Source organism: Bactrocera oleae, chromosome 4 (genome assembly GCF_042242935.1).
Source record: "Bactrocera oleae isolate idBacOlea1 chromosome 4, idBacOlea1, whole genome shotgun sequence".
Classification (NCBI taxonomy): Eukaryota; Metazoa; Arthropoda; class Insecta; order Diptera; family Tephritidae; genus Bactrocera; species Bactrocera oleae.
The window spans coordinates 58070563-58083005 of record NC_091538.1 but is presented as its reverse complement, the minus strand read 5'-3'; the positions used below and the strand labels follow the sequence as shown (position 1 = coordinate 58083005).

The 12443-nt window shown below is 31.7% G+C and overlaps 1 protein-coding gene across 7 annotated transcripts in view; it reads left to right on the top strand.

Moving 5' to 3' along the window:
- Window positions 1–1491: 1491 nt before the first annotated feature.
- Window positions 1492–12443, top strand: part of spab (space blanket) — a 32891-nt gene continuing 21939 nt past the window's right edge. For 4 of the 7 annotated variants that reach the window (XM_036360594.2, XM_036360950.2, XM_014236028.3 and 1 more), the window contains exons 1-2: window positions 1492–1596; window positions 4315–4481. The gene's annotated coding sequence lies outside the window, so the exon portion shown is untranslated. Of the gene's footprint in view, window positions 1664–3778; window positions 3887–4314; window positions 4482–12443 lie in introns of those variants that run through there. The other 3 variants (XM_036360713.2, XM_036360772.2, XM_070108815.1) reach the window with 3 other exon arrangements.

The window sequence follows — 12443 nt, the reverse complement described above, 5'->3', positions numbered from 1 at the left end:
TGATTAATTACTCAATTGCCACTTCTTAAGCTATGCAAAGATATTTTTCTAATTGAGTAAATTAGGGCATATTAGCCGAGACACATACCGATATTAAAAATAAAATAACATTAGGCCCGTAGTTGACAGTTTTGTGTGCGGAAGTTAGTGCAAAACTGTCTGAAAGGTATTCCTAAGCTCAGGTTTTGCTTATTACAATATTTTCCTTACTTTAAAATAGAAATCGATCGCAAATTAATTTTCAAGAATTTCCTTTTATAATTTTTGGATATTAAAAATAATTATATAGGAACTAACAGAATATTTATCAAAAATAATTTTTTTTATTAGTAATAATTATCCATATAAGCTTATCTGATACCGAAAAGGGCGTATTGTCTTGGTAAGAGACTATATGTTTTATCGACAGAGTTCCCACGCCACGATTGCATTAGATATTGGTGATTACTCATACAGCTGTTTTTTAGCGGAATTTAGAAAGACGAATTAAATAAATGAGTTCGTTTATTAAATATGGTTTTATGGCATTCTTAGACAAATTAGTTAACAAAATTTTTGGAAGTTTCACACTTTTCACCATAGCGCCATCTATCGGTCATAACTTTTAAATGCCTCTTTAAATCCTTTGGACTCAAAAACATTTCTCAATTAAAATAATGTTTTCATTATAATTAATTAAACTATTTCTAATATTTTATCGTGAAAAATAATTTTGAAGAAAATATTAGTTTAATCAATAAGAAATACAATATATCAAGAAATATAAATATATATTTTTATAAGAAATACCTGATGGCGAAGACCAAAAAATACCGTGGTCAACCAATAATCGCATTTTTGCTCTACAATACCTTTATTGTAAGAATATGTGTAAGTGCATATATTATTTATACTTAATTTCTAGGAAAACTTAAATATTTACAATATAAAGCATAATGCTTAAAAAGTAACTGAATTCCCCCAAAAAAAAAACATGCATTAACAAAATTTAACTCACGTGGGCCGCCTTGGGTTAATCATATAAACACACTTTGCATTATGTATACAGACAACCGCAAACACACATAACAAGTTGTCTATATATATATATGATTAAGACATTTTACTATACAATGGGTTATAAGTAAGGAGCTTTTGTAAATTTAATTCATAAAACTCACAAATGCCCGCAACCCCTGTGCGATAACCTCTCATATCGTATGTACGCCGCACAGTATGCTATACATATTGAAGTGCACCTAACCCTACTTATTCGACAATCAGCCGATTTGACACGAAGCGCTTGTGAAAGCTTTCGCCGCCAAGGTACACGCACGCACACTATACTTACATACATGTTGGGTGAGTATTGTGCTGGAGCTTTTCCATGCTGTACTGGTTTATATATGTATATTTCAACCGGTCGGCAAGGATTTTCGCCCTTCTGCTCGTGACATGATAACGACGTCGGCGCTAGCATATGACGACAGTCGACAGGTGTTGGCTAATGCCGAGTGACGCTACAAATGTTCAGTTATTCAGCGTACGCGTACGTGTTCGGTTCGTCAGTTGTATTCGCGGAAAATCCTTTTAAGTGCGATAATATAAAAGCGAAGTGTTAAGTGTGACAATTTTTAGAAATAACATAACTCTCCCTCTTGTCTCCCACAAATAGAAACTTTCGGTTTGTTTGCTTGTTGCTGCGTGAATATGCGTATGTGTGTGTGTATTTGTGTGCGTGACTGTTTTTGGCAATATACGATAAAAAGAACTTTGCTTATGAGATGCAGGCATACTATATATGTATATCTATATGTGTATGAGTGTAAGAGAAAGTAGATGTATTTAGAAATATGTTGCTGTGTGTGTCTGTTTTTTCACAATTATGTACAGGAAGAAGAAACGAATTATTAACGCATATTTCAAAACTTTTGATTTTATTATTTATATTTGATATATATGTATATATTTTACTAGTAAAGGTCTGATAAAGCTCAAGTTTCTAAGCCGTTTCAAATAAAATGTGAACGTTAAAAAAAATAATTTCTCGAAGACATTAAATTTAGTAAATGAGGGATAAGTATTTAATATTAACACAGTTATGTGTTTTAAACAATAAAAACAGGCTATGTTCAGTATTCCAGGCATGATATAATTGGTTGTAATAACTTAAACACAGTAAATAAACTAGTCAAAGTATTTTAAAAATTTATTTGTGCAGCAAATACTTTTCAAATATCTTTTCCTTTTATACCATTATTTAATATTATGTTATAAATTTGTTTTGGCAACCCTTCTCAAAATATCTCAAACAGTTATCTTTCTTAAGCCCGCTTAGTTTCATACACATATTACTCTTCAAATTAAATAGAAATTATTTTAAGATTTTGTTTAACATATTAAAATGATCCGATTTAGATCAAATATGCACCGTTTTGTTAGATATATTGTTGATATTTTGAAGAAAATTGTATAGTGGCACGCTCATTGGCCCCTATTAGCAAAAATCTGAGACAATCGATTTTCTCCAGCTTCTTTTGAGGCGAATTTTTCTACCGACAAATCATTTACTATAGACAGGTGCTGATAGTAATCGCTTGGTGCCAGGTCTAAGCTATAAGGTGAAGGCATGATAAAATCCCGACCATATTTGCAGAGCTTCTGGTGAGACACTTTCGATCTGTGTGGTCTCGCGTCTCGCTAGCCGCTTCTTCGAGATAGTTGCCTTCAGATGGTCCAATTGTTGATAGTATAGTACCGAATTAAGATTTTGGTCATAGAGAAGCAGCTAATAGTAGATTCGCCACCGATTGCGTCAGCTCACTGCGATTCAACCACGACGGTTTTCACTTGGTACTATATTGTTGTGATTCAGTAGCCATTTGAATATGGAAAATCCATGTCTCTGAGATTTTGCGTTAACTCGTGTTGCACCCATACATTGAGCCTTTTTTTTCAAATAGTTTCAAACGCCTTTTTGGGCAATGTTTAGCTCCTGGGCAATCGGAACAATGCATGTGGGGCGAACTCGGGAATTATTATTCTTTAGATTATTTTATCGATATTTTCAACAACTGGAGTCCAGAACGTGGTGCATTTTTAACATTAAAATTGCCAAAACGTAATCGACGAAACCAAAAGTAATTACCTGATTCACATTTTCACCTTTATCGAAAAAAAACTGCATAATAAAACGTATTTTCTTTTTGCTGGTGTACATCTTTGCTGTATGCTCAAACAGTCTTGAATCAAGTAATCACAAAACTGTCTAAGAAGTTTTTTTAGTACGAAATCTAATTTTTCTAAGGCTATATAATTTACTAAGGCCGTATAATGGATTTATTTTTATTAGACCAATTATTGCCTTGTACAGAAAATATTTTTCAAATACCTTTAATTTTACTTCTTCTTAAATTAGTAGTTTTTTTTTAAATTAGTCAACTCCAAGGTCGACTTACTTCTTTTGTTTACGATATTGATTTCAATGATGCACAAATTCATATAGTTGGCAATTTTGGTCTAAAAATATGATTAACTGAAGAGCGATTTAATGATTAATGATTTCGACACCTAAACTCATCGCGACAGAATGAAGCGAGGTAAAAATGTAAAAAAAAAGTAAAAAACTCTGATAGAAACTGTAAACAGAATTATTCTCATTCCTTGTTACATGACTTACGACCCAAAAATTTATCGGTTAAACAAAAAGCTTCTTAAAACGTCAGAGTTACAGTATTGAATCATTGGAAAACTGCTATGGAAATAGATGGAATACAAATAACTAAAATATGTTTTTTTTTCTGTATGCTGATTTTTATTCAAATATTTCTATTAAAATTGCGGTGGAACCTATATTTAAAAAAGTCTTTAGATGATGATTTTCACTTTTCTGATTTTTATATCACTGGTAGGTATTCTAATAGACCAAAAATTTCTTCTTTTATGCTTAATGTTGTATATTATACCTCGTATATATGAGGTGAAAATGTTAAAATCAACGTTAGTAATAATGTTATTGTTAAGGTTAAGTTTGTCACGCAAGTTAATTTAATAAATGTGAGTCTGTATGTATGCCTGTGAGTAAGCGCCTTTTATTTGCTTTATCAGCGTTATCAGCTCGCGCGTGCAAATAATAAGTATTAACTCTCCACACCACTCATATCTGCATATATTATTTTACGCTTTACCCTGCTAAATTTCAAACCATTTCTTTGCCAACATGGTATATCTGCAATTTAAATTAATAGTTATTGCAATTTTACTCAAAGCTAATCGAAGCTTTGCTCTTTCCTTTTTGCACATTGACATTTATTATTATTTTTTCTATTTGCGTAGTGAGTTTGCTGCATTTTTGCAGTGCAGTGCAAATATACCGTTGGAAAATGTAAATCTGCCGCCACTTTCATTTGAAAGCAACTAAATGAAAATAATAGATTTGTCTGGCAGAAACAGAAGAGCATATAAAAAGTATTATTTGAGCCGAGAATCAGCATCTTTCGAAGGTAAGTAATATATATTGCATTATAGGTAGATATGTAAAAAAAATTAAGAAGTTGAAATGTAAATGCGAAACTAAAACACTTTATGCAACCAGAATAGCAACGGGCTGTCAATTTTCAGTTCAGATAATTTAAGTGATATCACGATTACGTGAATGCGATTACCAATGAATCTTTCGGATCGTGACAATCTATCTATCCTAATTTTGCTAAAAGCAATATTAATTATTGTCGAATATTACTTGGCGATAGCAAATCGCATCGTGGTAATCGCCAAATAAATATAAAATTGAATTATTATCTTGCAAAGCGCATTATATTAAGCCAAGCCTATAGTATTTCATATCAAAGGAAGTAGCAAAGCAAAAAATAAAATAAGCTATACTTTCTGCGTTTGTAATTGAGGATGTCTAACTTGGCATCGCAAAGATAATAATATCCAATCTAGATATTTTATGTTATAAGAAATGATGACGCTGCTAAATACTACACGCTAATGCCAAAGTCGCAACGTTATAATAGTCAATTGAGTACAATAGGCGATTAAATTAAATCGATAAATGATATAATAATTTATTTTAATCGTTATGATTTGAATTATGATATTATTTAATATAATATTTTTAAATGTTGTTATATATTGCATGTTAAATATAAAGTACCCTATATTTTTATACCCTGAACAGGGTATATTAAGTTTGCCACGAAGTTTGTAATACCAAAAAGGAAACGTCGGAGACCCTATAAAATGTATATATAAATGATCAGCATGAAGAGCTGAGTTGATTTAGACATGGCCGTCTGTCTCTACGTCCGTCTGTATATATGCAAACTAGTTCCTCAGTTTTTAAGCTATCGATCTGAAATTTTGCACCTGTTCTTTTCTCACTAAGAAGCTGCTCATTTGTCGGAACGGCCGATATCGGATCGCTAAAGCATATATCTGTCATACAAACTGAACAATCGGAAGCAAGTCTTTGTATGTTATTGACGGTGCCGAATACCGCTTAACGATGCCACGTACGTATCGTGATGTATATTTTATCACATTCTTATAATACTGATGTGATTAAGTAACAAAAATATTATACGGATGGTAGATCAGTATAGTAACTATTTACGAATAATTGCCTTCTGGTGTTTAGCGGGTCTTCATTAGGTGACAGAGATGTCCACTCTGGCAATTTGTTTCTGAAGAAAGCAAGAGATTTCGTTGCTGTCACAATTACAATTTCGAGGCGAAGTTTTTAACTTTATTCGGTACAAGATATAGATACCGCTATAATAAATAATAAACGTTATAGCTTTAGCGTGACTCTCTACGTCATTAAACCATAAGTAAAAGTTATCTACAATCATTTCCTTGTTTTTAGTTTTAGTGTTGAAAATAATTTCTTTAACAGTGGCGCTTTCAACGCTATAAGTTTAGAATCTCAACCCAAAATTCAGAGAAAAAATTTTAACTATTCTTCGTTACGCCAGAATAATAAGGAAAATCATACAAAAAAAATGTATATTAAATTCAGATTTTTGATATTTTCAGTATTCTTAAAAGGAATTCAAATCTTCGAACAACTAATTTCCTTAATAAATTTAATTCAAATGTTCAAATAATTTCGAAGAGATCTTAAATGTTAAATTCCTGCTTTAATTTTCCTTTTTCATGAAATTGTAGTGAAGCTTGATGCCTTGTCATAGAGTTTTATATTACAACCGCGTTATGAAGCCAAATTAGCTGGTAAACAGATATTTGAGTAGCAGCAGCAACAACAACAATATCAACAAAAGCATAAAGCAATATAAAATGGTGGTGGTGGTTATAATGGCTGTTTTATGCTCAACAAATTCATATTACGGGTTCGCTGAACATACCTACTTAGAATATACAAACAACAAAAAGCGTGCTTATGACACGCGTATTTGGCTTACCTGTTGTGTGTTTGCGATACCTTCTGGCAAATTGTGTGTATATAGTTATTTTTCGTTTTTGTTTTTGTTTTCGTTTTGAGCTCTGTTTGTACACGCTGCCATGCCATCATTGCATAATTTCGTTCGTTAATTAACAGCGTCAATGTTTACGCTCACACATTCACACAAACAGACATGTGTGTTATTTGTTTATTTATATGAAAATTCCCATAAATTATTGTTAGCACAGGATCACAATGAAAATGGTAAACGGCAAAACTGCGGAGGCATCAACTGGTGTGTATTTTGGTGCCCTGTAGGAATGCTTTATGCTTTGAAGGGATATTGCCAGCTTTTATACAAATGTGGGAAGGGCGGCATTTTTGACGGGAATTTGTTGGGTTGTTTCACATTTTATTTTATAAAAAAGATTTGGTTGTATGATTTTTTCACAATATATACTTTATTAATTTCACTTTCTATTTTATTTTTAAAGAAATTTCACTATTTACACTTTTAATTGCACTTTCTACTTTTTGCTTTTATTTTTTTGTATACAGATATTTTTTCCATTACTTTGACTATATAATTTTCACTTTAGACTTTTCACTTTATACTTAAGGAGATTTTATTTCACTAATTATGATTTATTAATAACACTTTGCATATTTTTTTTTTTTGAGATTTCACTTTGGGCTTCTTATTTTTTAAGAGACTTATATTTCATTACTTAAACCATATTAATTGCACATTCTTTTATATTATAATAACTTCATGTTAGACTTTTTATTTTACTTTTCTTATAAAAATATGCCTGTAAAGAATAAATGAAAAAATATTTGTTAAACAAATTTTTTGTTGAAAAAAAAAAAAATAATAAATAATGTAAAATATAAGAAATTTATGCTAAAGAAAGTTAAATTTATTTTTAATTTTATAATTCATAATAATTTTTTTGAATTCTCGTTAGTTTTTTACCCATTTAAATCAGCTGAAATAAAATACTCTAAATGTTAACTCTTTAGACATTAAATAATAATAAAAAAGAAAAAAAATTTAATTTTTCCTACAGGGCGTTTGCAAGCGTATGTTGCACCTCATTATTTGTACTTTTTTCATACCTTTGGTGTGTATTTAATTAGGTCTTCTAATCGTTTATTAAATTTATTAAATTAATTGCAAACACTCTGCTGATATTAGTACTGATTGATGATATTTACTATTGTATTCCTATATAATGAGGATAAACGCATAAAAATTAAATTAATTGGTATCAGATAGGATTTAGCCCAGTTTAGTAAATACCCAAGGCAATAGAAGTTGAATTTTGGTTTCATCATATTTGCTGGGAGCTAATGTATACCGATCTGAACAATCTTGTCAAATAAACAAGTTTCCCCTATAAGGACTTGATTCCGATTGTTCAGTTTGTATGGCAGCTATAGTGTTCCGATATCGGCGGTTCCGTCAAATGGCCAGCTTTTTCGGAAGAAAGGGACGTGTGCAAAATCAGATCGATGTCTCTTAACTGAGGGCCTAGTTCGCGTATATACAGACAGAGGGACAGACGGACATAACTAAATCGACTTAGCATATGTGCATATGTACATATATATTTTGTAGGGTATCTGCGGCTTCCTTCCGGGTGTTACAAACGTTATGGCAAACTTAATATACCCAGGGCATAAAAATACTTCGTGATTACTCATACACATCGTCGAACTATAGTACAACAAATACTTGTTTTTATGAATATATCTGATTACACAAAAAATATGAATTATTAGAAGAACGAAGTTTAAAAATATTGAAATAAAATTCTTATTACATAATATGTGAAAGTTCATCCATGCAATATTATATCTTGAAAATTCTGCCCTCATTCAGTTCATTTAATACATATTTTATTAACCCTTACTTCCGACCGAAAAATCTAATATCTTTCATTTATATTTATTCGAAAAAAATTCAGAATTGAGCTCCTTCAATTTTACTTATCAAATGTAATACAATCAAATATAACCGCCACAACTATTTCTAAAGCTATTGGTTATAACGCACTTACTTCTAAATCCATATTCTATCAAAATTTTCAAAATGAACAAAAACTTACCTGAACAAAAAATTTTAGCACAGACAATGGAAATTTTGTAACGAAGCATGCCGAGAATTTCCAATGGGAATGGAGAATTTCGATTGATATGTAGCTGAAGCCAAGGAAATTTTCAAGAAGCAATTACGGCACATAGCCATACGCTCGGAGCATAACGCCCACGAAATTCAATCGAAATCGAAAGCATGTAGCAACTTTCTACAAGTGGAACACTTCAATTAGTCAGGGTGTTGATCGATAGTGTTAATTAACTGTCTGAAGCAATTGAGCGGCGAAAAATTCTATTAGCGCAGAAAAGAAAACTTAAAGTTGAAATCACTTGGAATATTCTCAGAAAATTAGTATGGATGATGAAATGGAAATATTTACAAAAGCATTGCTATTATTGTATTATTTTAGATGAAAATAGAAAGCTGTTGCCGTTTAACATTTCTACAAAGAAAATACCTATATCTTCAATTAAAACTGAACCATTTATTATACACTATGTCTGGTACAGAATAGAAAAGTATGTGAAGGCATGTCAAGTGCTTTTTAAGCGCATTACTATTTATTACCCATAGAGCAAGTTTTTAGCAGCATCATTAACCGTACATTTTTTTAACATGGTACAGATGTCACAACACCAGCAGAGCTGTATCGAAGGTTACGGGACAAATGAGCAAGTTATCTGTCTAGCACTCGCTTTGATTTGATTTTGAAGCTGCTAATAATATTTTGGTAACTGGGGGTCAAGAGAATACAAAAAGTTCTCTTTGATCATAATTTCTTCATTCATTCTTCATAATTTTGAGACTTTTTTTATAATTGAAGATTTTTACGTATATATTATCCACTTTTGGAATTTTTAGATAGATTTAGTATATTTTCGAAAAACTATGCCTCGCTAAGAAGCTTAAGAAAGGCTAATTTAAACACTAATTATATTTTGTGTCTTCTTTGAAATGCGTTGTTTGCATTATGTGGTTTCCACTTCGCCACATTTAATAAAGTCGTAGTAAACCACCTTAAAAGTTTTAAATTTTCGCTTTCAGGGAAATTGGCAACGGTGTGTGAACTGTCAAATTTGTGGTTACCTATCAAGTATAGATAATTGAAATACAACAAAGTAGTCCTGTTGTGAGTTTAGCTGATTGTCATCATTAAATTTCAGTCATTTTTCTTTTAACCAGTAATGAGTATTTCTCTACTCCGCAACCCAACTGCAGAAATTCTTCACACAAACACATATGCATCTAAGGTCCCACTGTCCTACTTAAGACATGTGTAACATAGTAGGTCAAATGATTGCTTACTCCACTAATGAGTAGCCAAGCTACAGAGTTCCCATATGAAACTCTAAGCAATTTTGTAAAGTAAACATGAGCATGGAACTAGCTAAAAACTAAACTAGTGAAGGAGATTGACATCACATTCCTTTACTTGCTCTTCCTGATCTTGCATTTCAGTTCTGTAACAGCCTCGGCTTTTTAATATATTTTGTTAATATTAGTTATACGAAAACTACCCACAAAATGACAAGTAACATACCAGTTAAATGCTACAACTATTCCAATTCATATTACATGGTTCAAATGCTCAATGAGCACTAAAGTTATGCGCTCGTTCAACTATTACGCTCACGTTGCGACGCCATGACAACCTAATGACATTTTACGGTGTTATTTAATGTGTAACAAAGTGACCAACCGGGAGGACGAGCAACAGTAAAAATATATGTTGTTAAATGTTGATATTACATTGCATTGAAACAACGTGGGTCAAAGTTCATCACTACAAGAACAAAAAGTATTGAAAAGAGGTGGTGTGAAGTAAAGGGATACAAAAATGAGAGTACCTATATATACGCTGTATACTTGTATGAGCTCATAATGAAAAAGTTTGTCATACTAAAGTGATAGTGTGTTGCCAGAAATAAGAAAATGAGGCAGTAATATTTTTTATGTTTAATATGACAAAACTTTAGTGCGTGCAAAGTTCCAATGCATTTCAAAGGATGATAAGTCAGCGCTTTTTCAGCATGGAACTTAAAATGTTTATGGTGTTTTTGTCAAGTGGATTTTTAGTTTGAAAGAAGCGAAGTATATTAGTTTTTACTCACGGCATAATAAGAGGTATATTATTAAATATTTATGAATCTCCACGTATAATATTGAATGTTTGTAGAATTGAATAACGCATACTAGAGTCAAATTCGATACCGTGTCCAAGCAGACTAATAATTTAACAGTTTAAATAAACTCACTTATTTGACCGCATTTGATAAATGCAATCGAGTATTTAAGAGCCTAGGTAATTAGTATGTAAAAGTATGCATGAAACTCTGTGAAATGGATTCGATGGGAAGGCGTTTTAGATAGCTTCTGAATTGAGTTAATAAGTTGATTGCCAGCAATAATAAGTATGAATAAGAAAACATTGTTAATTGACTCAATTAAGCTACTAATAGACTCAATTAAGCTACTAGTGGAGTCAATTTAACTGATAATTTACTCAATTAACATACGAATGGACTCTATTAAGTAAATAATTGACTCAATTAACTTACTAATGGGCTCAATTAAGCTATTAATTTACTCAATTGAACTTTTAATTGACTAATTGATTCAGTTATTCCACTAATTAACTAAAGATGGTAAAGTATGTTAATGGCAGCCAAATTTGCCAGGTTATAAGCAGAATATCTTTCTTTTATTTACACACTTTTAATGATGAATGGTAAAGGATGTCTCTTTTTTCACGAATTTATGTATGTATGAATGTATATTTCAGAGGAAGGTATATAGGGAGTCAGTATTGAATAAACATTAGCTATAACAAAGCAATTTATTTTCTATAATTGCAACATTTTTCCTCAATAAACGCTACCTACACTTTCGAAAATGAAAACGTTATTTTTTGAACACACCGTAATTCTATAGCTCAGTTATTACTTGTTTGACCTTATCTTGGATTGGAAGAACAAAAATGTTATTTAAATCATTAATTTTGAAACTAAGAGACTTATAAACGTATAAAGTTGTACCTAAGATCCTAACATGAATATGAAGAAACATTTTCTAAAAAAAAAGTATTTTTAATACTGTACGTATTTTTATACTCTCGCAACTTTTTGCTACAGAATATAATAGGTTTGTTCACCTAACGGTTGTTTGTAATACCTAAAACTAATCGAGTTAGATATACGGTTATATATATATAAATGAAAAGGCTGAAGAGACGAGTTAAAATCCGGATGACTATCTGTCCGTCCGTCCGTCCGTCTGGGCAAGCTGTAACTAGAGTAAGAATTTAGATACCTTTATGAAACCTGGTACACATGTTTCTTGGTACCGTAAGACAGTTGGTATTGCAGACGGACGTAATCGGACCACTGCCACGCCCACAAAACGCCAGTTTAAAATTTTATTTAAAAGTGGGCGTGATCCCGCCCCCTAACTGAAGCTATAACAACAAAATTCACTGGGAGCAAATGTTTTTAGCACCTCTATCGACGGTGTGAAAATGCGTGAAATCGGTGGACAACCCCGCCCATTCCCATATAACGGTACTGTTAAAAAATACCAAAAGCGCGATAAACCAAGCACTAAACACGCCAGAGACATTAAACCAGTATACCATTCGCCTTTGCGAGAATATAAAATGTTCGGTTACATCCGAACTTAGTATTTCCTTACTTGTTTTATTTTATTTTTTTTATTGGGGGTGTTTTCTAACTTTTGTATTCATTTAAACATGAAAACAATTTGGATTAAGCTGCGCGTATTTCTTTTCTTGCTATTTTTGGCCACATTTTCGTTTTCCCACAAAGAAAAAAGCACGTTTGACGCACAATAAATTAATTATTCATTTCTGCACTTATGTTCTTGGAAAGGTTGTAAAGAGTTCAAGCCAAACAAAAATTCAAACCTGCCCTTTCCTTGTACTTGGTGTATGGTGGTGTC